Source organism: Monopterus albus, unplaced genomic scaffold (genome assembly GCF_001952655.1).
Source record: "Monopterus albus unplaced genomic scaffold, M_albus_1.0 scaffold26.1, whole genome shotgun sequence".
Classification (NCBI taxonomy): domain Eukaryota; kingdom Metazoa; phylum Chordata; class Actinopteri; order Synbranchiformes; family Synbranchidae; genus Monopterus; species Monopterus albus.
In genome coordinates this window covers 3,856,965-3,864,300 of record NW_018127906.1, presented here as the reverse complement: position 1 = coordinate 3,864,300, position 7,336 = coordinate 3,856,965, and the positions used below count along the sequence as shown (strand labels likewise).

At 42.1% G+C, this 7,336-nt stretch overlaps 1 long non-coding RNA gene and 1 pseudogene across 1 annotated transcript; both read left to right on the top strand.

The window, feature by feature from the left end:
- Positions 1-6: 6 nt before the first annotated feature.
- On the top strand, positions 7-3,170 carry LOC109957308 (uncharacterized). Its single transcript, XR_002274532.1, has 3 exons — positions 7-539; positions 741-902; positions 3,134-3,170. It is a non-coding gene; the product is annotated as an uncharacterized LOC109957308 (long non-coding RNA).
- A 319-nt stretch (positions 3,171-3,489) lies between these two features.
- LOC109957459 (zinc finger protein OZF-like) overlaps positions 3,490-7,336 on the top strand; it is a 14,984-nt pseudogene continuing 11,137 nt past the window's right edge.

Below are 7,336 nucleotides of genomic sequence, written 5' to 3'. Positions count from 1 at the left end.
CTCTCTCAAAAACTATCTCTACCTCTCTCAAAAACTATCTCTACCTCTCTCCAAACTGTCTCCAAACTATCACTGACCGCAACTCTCCATCAAACACCCACATTTTGAATGGAGCCTGAGGGGTTTATATCGCTGTTGAAAAGCGCGGCAAAATCCGAACCACTTCCTGAATCAGTCACGTGGTACAGCCGGGCAGCGAGGCTTCGGACGTCATCATTTTCAGCTCCTCCCCTAAACGAAGCAAGCCTCGATACGCGCATCGCGGACACGCCCCCTCCCCTACTCGGCACACGCTTCGAAGCCTCGATACGTAACGTCACATCACTAACGATAACTAATATGTTTCAGGGGAGAAAGTAACCACGTAGATTGCGAGTATATGGTCAGTTTATCAAGCAATGTCGATTTGGAAATTTGCTCCTAGGTTTTTGTAGCTGCCAGCACTTGCTAACGGACCACCTAGCTATAATTAGCAGGCAGCTACATCTCATTCAGAGCACAGTAACGTTAGTCTGACACCAAGGACGCTGGCGTTCCAGGTACATATAGAGAATTCTGTGTCCTACCATCTCTAGAGTTTGTACTTAAAGTTCGAACTTGGCGTACATGGTGTTGAAAAACGCCCAAAATTAGCACTTGCTAGTAGCATTAGCGTGGTGGAGTGGAGTGGAGTGTGTGGAATCTGTTGAAAACAGTGGCGATGTCACATTTCGGTTTTAACAAATTGACAATGTCTTCAGTTCAGTATCTGAGACGGTTTATCAACGAGCGACTAACTGCAGCTGCTGAAGAAATAGTTGGAGCCTTTGAAAAAACTCTCCTCGACTACGAGGAAGAGATCGATCGTCAGTGCAGACTGCTGGATATCGTCTGGAAACCCCAAGTAAAGCTACACAGGACAGGTCTGTAAAACGGATGATTTTACTAAAGCTAACAGTTGAACCAAGATTACATATAAGTCAACATGGATAAGGACCGACGAGGCTGACAACCCTCTTAGTAACTGCTAGGGAACAGCTGGGCCTGCGCTGTCCTGTTACTACTCACTATGTTTAACCATACCAGTTGTTTTATTCAACAGGATGGTGTTAATTTCTGCCCATGTAGTGGTGTCTATTGTAAGATTTGAGTCCTATAGACTCTAGTTACTTTATCAGCTTTGGTTACTCCTCAAAACTTTGGTTCCCTTTAGTTACTTTTCAAAACTTTATTTTCCCTGTTTATAAATATTGCGGCTGTGTTGATGATTGTCTAGAACTACTGAGCTTTGGTTACTTTTAATACATTTATTTCCCTTGCTTATATATCTTACAACTGTAATGAAGTAGAATCTGCTTACTTTGAATGCTGTAACTTCTGTGTAGAGACAGGATGTCTGTATCTCCTTGTGACCAGACAGCCTGTTTACATTTTAGCAAAGGCCTGTTGGCCTGTTTTACACTCACACCTAGACCCACTTAGCATATTCCAAGATTCTGCTTTGTCTTAGGGGTCCCCTGCAGCGCCAGGGGGCTCACAACCTGAGATGACCACCTGGCCAGTTTAGCATACTTATTAGCATCACACATACAGGGGGCCTGCAACTCAGGCCACCCTTTGTTCGGGGGTCCATTGATCAAGACCAAGCTGCCAGCTGAGACACACACATACCTAGATTTACCATATTTCAACATGGAAGTGCGAGCTTCGGCTCACACCAAATGACCAATAGGATCACAAACTATTGAAGGTTGCACCCCTGGCCAGGGCGGAGCAGCCTAAGAAGATAAATGTGTTGTAAAACCTTAATTCAGGATTCAGAAGTTAGTTTTCCTGTGGGAGCTCTGTCTCTCTGAATCCAGCGCTGTAAGACTTAATCTGTGGTCAGACTTTCAGTAAACTTTGTTGATTTTAAGCAGCCTCGAGTAATGAACCATTTGTGTGAATACTGTGTCAAAGCTTCAACAAAGCCTCATTGGCCATCGCTACTCCTCTCCTCCCCTCTCCACCTTATTTCTCTTTCTCATTTTTTATACTACTTAGTAGTGATGTCCAGTTGACACCATGACACCTGTATCAAATCACTTCATCATTTGTATTGAGTATTGGTTCATTCATTCAAAGGTTCGGTTTAGTGCCGTCTGGTGGCGAAATAGTATGCAGCAGGACAATGTCTGAATTATGTGATGGGTATAACTAGGCTTTGTGTGAATGATGTGAAAACGTTTGTAAAGATTGATTGGTCAGTAGGTCGGGTCTATGAACATATGTAGTGTAGTATGTGGGAGAAGGTGTGCTCGAGGAAACTGAGGATGTGCTAGGATGGTAATATGTGCGTATGTAACTAGGACAGGGTGTGAATAAATACAAGGGATGGACAATCAATAATTTTTACTCCTAGCTGGAGAGAACCCACGCAAGTATGGGGAGAACATGCAAACTCCTCACAGAAAGGTCCCAAACTCTGAACCTTCTTGCTATGAGGTAACGGTGCTAACCATCCGTGCTGCCTACCAGCCGACATTGGGCGGGAAGCAGGGTCGACTTATTTCTGTATACCACTATTACATGTCCTAAGTCGTGTTCCTCTGAAACTGAACATTTTTGATGAACAGTCACCAGCCACATCGACATGTCCAGTGCTTGTTTTCGTTTTTTGCTTTTTTTTTGTTTTGTTGTTGTTGTCTCTTGATGCTTTTATTACTTTTCTCTCTCCTATATCCACTCACCCCAACCAGTCGAGGCAGAAGGCCACCCACCCAGAGCCGGGGTCTGTTGGAGGTTTCCTCTGTTAAAAGGAGTTTTTCCTGCCCAATGTGTCCTGCTGCTGCTAAAGGGGGATTTGTTGGGTTTTCATTATAATAATATAAGGTCTAGACTTTACTATATATAATGTCCTAAGATGATTGTTGATATACAAATAAAATTGAACTATATTGAAATTTAAATTTTTTTTTTTTTACTGTACTAATTTTGGTTGATATGAAAATGCCGCATTTGCTAATTTGTAAGTTTTGACTCAAGTATAAAAGGGAAGTTGCTGTTATCACATTTTTAAATTCATGCATCAGTGTGAAAATGATGACACATACTACAGGCTTTACAGCACTTTGATTTTTTTCTCTCATCACATCATTGACCTTTGTCCCTCCAGAGCTGCCTCAGCAACATGTCTGTAAGGAGGAGGCGGCTCTGGCTGACCAGCAGCTCTGTGACCAGGAGAGGAACTCCAGTCTGGACCAAGAGGACCCAGAGCCTCCAGAGATTAAAGAGGAACAGGAGGACATCTGTAGCAGTCAGGAGGGAGAGCAGCTTGGACTGAAGCAGGAGACCGATCCCTTTATGTTGACTCCTACTTATGAGGACAGTGACCACAGTGAACCAGAACCAGACAGTGACCAGCAGCTCCTCTCTCACAGCTCTCCTGTAGCTGAGAGCCAGGATCAGAGAGGAAACCAGCATGTAGACTCAGGATCAACCAGTCACAGTAGCAATGTGGACAACTCTCCCATGTTACAGACTGAGTCTGATCCTACCACAGGTAACAAGTCCCTCAAATGTGACACTTGTGGGAAAGAATTTAAGTCGCTATTAAACCGACATTTGAGAGTATCACAGGTGAGAAGCTGTATTCTTGTGAAACATGTGGGAAGAGTTTTGGTCGTAGTAGTGGAATCCACACAGGTGAGAAGCCATATGTTTGTAATGCCTGTGGGAAGAGTTTGACACAAAGAGGTAACTTGCAGACCCACATGAAAATTCACACAGATGAGAAGCCACATGTTCGCAACTCCTGTGGGAAAGGATTCTGTCAGAGCTCATTTAAGAATCCACACCAGTGAAAGGCCATTTCCTTGCAACACTCGTGGGAAAAGTTTTGCACACAGCAAAAGCTTGTGGGTCCACATGAGAATCCACACAGGTGAGAAGCCGCATGTTTGCAAAACATATGTCAGGAGTGTCACTTGTTGTGATACCTCATTGACTCGTGAAAATCCACACAGATGAGAAACCATGTTCTTGTAAAACATGTGGGAAGAGTTTCATACAAAAAGCTGACCTGGAATTCCACATAAAAATGCACACAAATGAGAAGCCGTATATTTGCAACACCTGTGGAAAAAGATTCAGGCGGTGCTCAAACTTGACTACTCATTTAAGAACCCACACGGTTTAAAGGCAATTTCCCTGCTGCACTTTTTTTTTTTTTTTTTTTTTTTTATAAACAAAGTAACACCTCAACAAAACAGTACCTAACATGGGAGACAAGACAAACAGACACATGTCATTACAAAAGGATATAGAGTGTTTTACAAGATTGTAGCATGTGAAGTGTGGGTATTTCCAACGTATTCAGTCTATGAAACGCAGGAAAAGGAGGGAAAATAAATAAAAAAAATTACCAATAATAATGATGCTAACAGTACTACTAATAAAGTCAGCTTGTTACATTTTTAGAGGTTGATGGGAATGTGCGTGGCCTCAGCCCCAGGTGTTTTGTTAAAGTTGAAATGTGTTAGAAATGGGTTCTATGTGAAAAACTGATAAACTATTCTTGTGAGTGGATGCCATTTTTTCTAATGTGATGTATTCTGTCAGAAGGTTGGTCCAGTGGTTTATGTCTAGTGTTTTTTTTTTTCTAGTTTTGAAAGATTGTTTTCTTGGCAATAGCTAGAGAAATGAGGAGTGGGTTTTTGTATGTAATTGGTAGGTAGGTATTTATATGATATTACTGAGTAAGCAAAGTGATGGAGAAGGAGGTATTCTGTAGCCCAAGTTGGTGGAGAGTTTCTCTGTCACTGATATCTAGAGGGAATGAACTGATTGGCAGGTCCAAGTAGCGTGAAAATAATTGCTGGTACAATCTAGAGTGTATTGTGAGCAGATGTCTGTGTCAGTGAAACCTAGTGATGGGTAGATGAGGCGTCATGAAGCGTTGCGACACATTGCCAAACTGTATTGATACTGTGTCGATACTGTGTCACTGAATACTGACACCTGCTGGACCTTAAAAATCCATACAGGCAACCTAGTTGACAGACTCAACTGACACTGATTTGATGACCTAGTATATACAATAATATAATTTAAGTCATTGTATTTTATATTGTATTATTTCATATCTTCATTTAAATTTAAAATTTCCTTGATATTTTTAGATACAGTCAAATAATGTGAACATGTATCATAACGTGAAAATCTAAATGAACGTGTTGTGAATGAGGATGCTTGTGGACTGGGATTTTTTTTTTACAAATTTTTATTCAAAAAAATAAGTTTTTCCAACGTTTTGAAATTGAGTCCGTTACGCTTTTTTGATACAGCTTCTCCAGCTATAGAAAACACCCGCTCACATGGCACAGATGAGGCTGGAGTGCAGAGAAATTGTAAGGCAAGTCGGAAGAGGTTTGGATAGATTGCCTTTTGGTTGTCCCAGTATCTCATAAGATCCTGGGACCTGGCAATATTGCCCTCTGCCAGGTATCTCTGCACCTCCTGGATGGTATCAGCTGTGGCACTTTTGGTCTGCCTGCCCACTTCGCTGTCGAGATCTTGCCAAAGGTTATCTAAAAAAAACAACAAATTGTCATTTTAGTACATGATCTCCAAACAACAAACAAATAATGCTGAATAACATGCCTGAAGTGGGTGCAGACAGCTGTTGTGAAGACGGTCCTGGCTGGGGCTCCTTTGTGCGTCCGATTACAGACGTACATTCTGACTGCAGTCTACTGATGGCCTCATTACAATTGGAGGAACTGCGGAACCTGAGTGATTTAAATCTGGGGTCTAGAAGTGGTGCTAGGGTCAACACACTTAATGACTCCAGATTGGAAGCAGTGTCTGTGATTCGACACTTCAGGTGATCATGTAGGTGTATGGCTGCCTGTGTGTGCAAGGGTGAGGCATTACGCTCTAGTGCAAGATAGAGCATTTTCATCATCGGGCTGACCTTTGACCCTGACACTCGCCTCTCTTCAGACAACTCCACTGTAGCTTGATGGAAAGGAGCAAGCACAAGAAGTGTTTCTCCTATGATGGTATACTCATCAGCTGTAAGTGGAGTCAAATCTGTTTTTAGAGAGGCCAGAGATACCCACACTGGTTCCCTCTCATCATGTAGCCTTGACAGCATTTCATATGTGCTGTTCCAGCGTGTTGGCACCTCCATTGATAAGTTTCAGGGTTGGTCGTCCCATCTGTTGCTGCACTTTAGCAAGCTTCTCCTTGGCTGTAGTGCTTGATCTGAAGTATGTGACAATGTGCCTAGCTTTGTGTCTGATGGATGTAAGTGTGGGGATCTGATCACATGATTTTCTAACTAATAAATTGAGACTATGTGCAATGCAAATCGAGTGCCGAATTTGGAGCTGTCTAGTGAATGCAATCATGTTTGGTGCTGCGTCGGTCACAATACACTTTACTTTATTGGTTATGGCCCAGTCCTCCATCATGCCCCTTTTGACTTGGGCCAAATTGTCAGCAGTGTGACTTTGTGGAAAGTATTGCACTCCCAACACAGATGTACACAACTGCAAATTCTCATTCATGTAGTGACAGGTAAGAGCCAAATAAGCCTCCATGTTCACAAATGTCCACGTCAGCTGTTATACTCACTACCACAGCTTGCTGTACTTCCATTTTCACTCGTTCCCGTTCCTCCTCATACTTTTTGGCCACCATTTGTTTGATGGTCTGAAACTGACACCAAGTCAAACCAAAAGCAAATCAATATATTTAAAATAAAGATTGAATAAATTGGATATATCAACTACTACTTTAGATAATTTCCACACAAACCTTTCTGGTTGGCAAAACATATGAGGGCTGAAGGACCTGAACCAGTTCCCTGAACCCTTCACTCTCCACAGTGCTGAGGGGCTGGCAGTCCTTCACAATGAAATTCAGCAGAGCCTCATCCAGCATCTGCTTCCTGGAAGCTTGATGGTTAAAAATTAAGTAAAGAATAAATAAATAGGAATTATCAATAAAGCAACTGAGTAAGTTGTAGAATGGCTGTAGACCTGAGTTTGTCCTGGTTGTATCTGGGACTTCATTCTCATGCCTGGCCCTATAATGCCTCAGCATTGAGGAGGTGGATTTATTTAAGTAGGAAAGTTCTGTCGAACAAATGCGACATTTAACCTGCAGAAAATAATATGAATAGTAAACTCAGAGTCACTTTGAAATGAATTTGAATTCAGATAGATCAAGTGGGAACTCTGAGAGGAACAGGATGAAACAACAAGGTAATTAAAACAAATACCTTACTTTCCAATATGAGATCAAAATGGTCCCACACGGCGGAAACCTTTCTTTTGGCTTGAGGCTGCTCCATAATTCTTGATGAATGTGA